Source organism: Brassica rapa, unplaced genomic scaffold (assembly GCF_000309985.2).
Source record: "Brassica rapa cultivar Chiifu-401-42 unplaced genomic scaffold, CAAS_Brap_v3.01 Scaffold0758, whole genome shotgun sequence".
Lineage (NCBI taxonomy): Eukaryota > Viridiplantae > Streptophyta > Magnoliopsida > Brassicales > Brassicaceae > Brassica > Brassica rapa.
The window spans coordinates 47235-47500 of record NW_022610698.1 but is presented as its reverse complement, the minus strand read 5'-3'; positions in this window follow the sequence as shown (position 1 = coordinate 47500).

The following is a 266-nucleotide window of genomic DNA, read 5'->3' as shown; positions in this document are numbered from 1 at the left end:
TTAAGATACTAAATTGGCGGTTAGCCCTCTCTAACAGTCCTGATATGATAGATTGATGTCAGGATGGGATAAGAAGGGTGCTTGAGTATGCAATCCTATGATCATGTTCTAGTTAGCAAGGCTAAAACAAGCAATGAATACAAATCTATCATGAATATCACAACAAGACAGATCTATAGTTTGGGGCTAATCGCACAAACCTATCTGAACCCTGGATCTAATAAATGAACTACTCAGACATAGCAAAGCAATTCATGACAATGAAG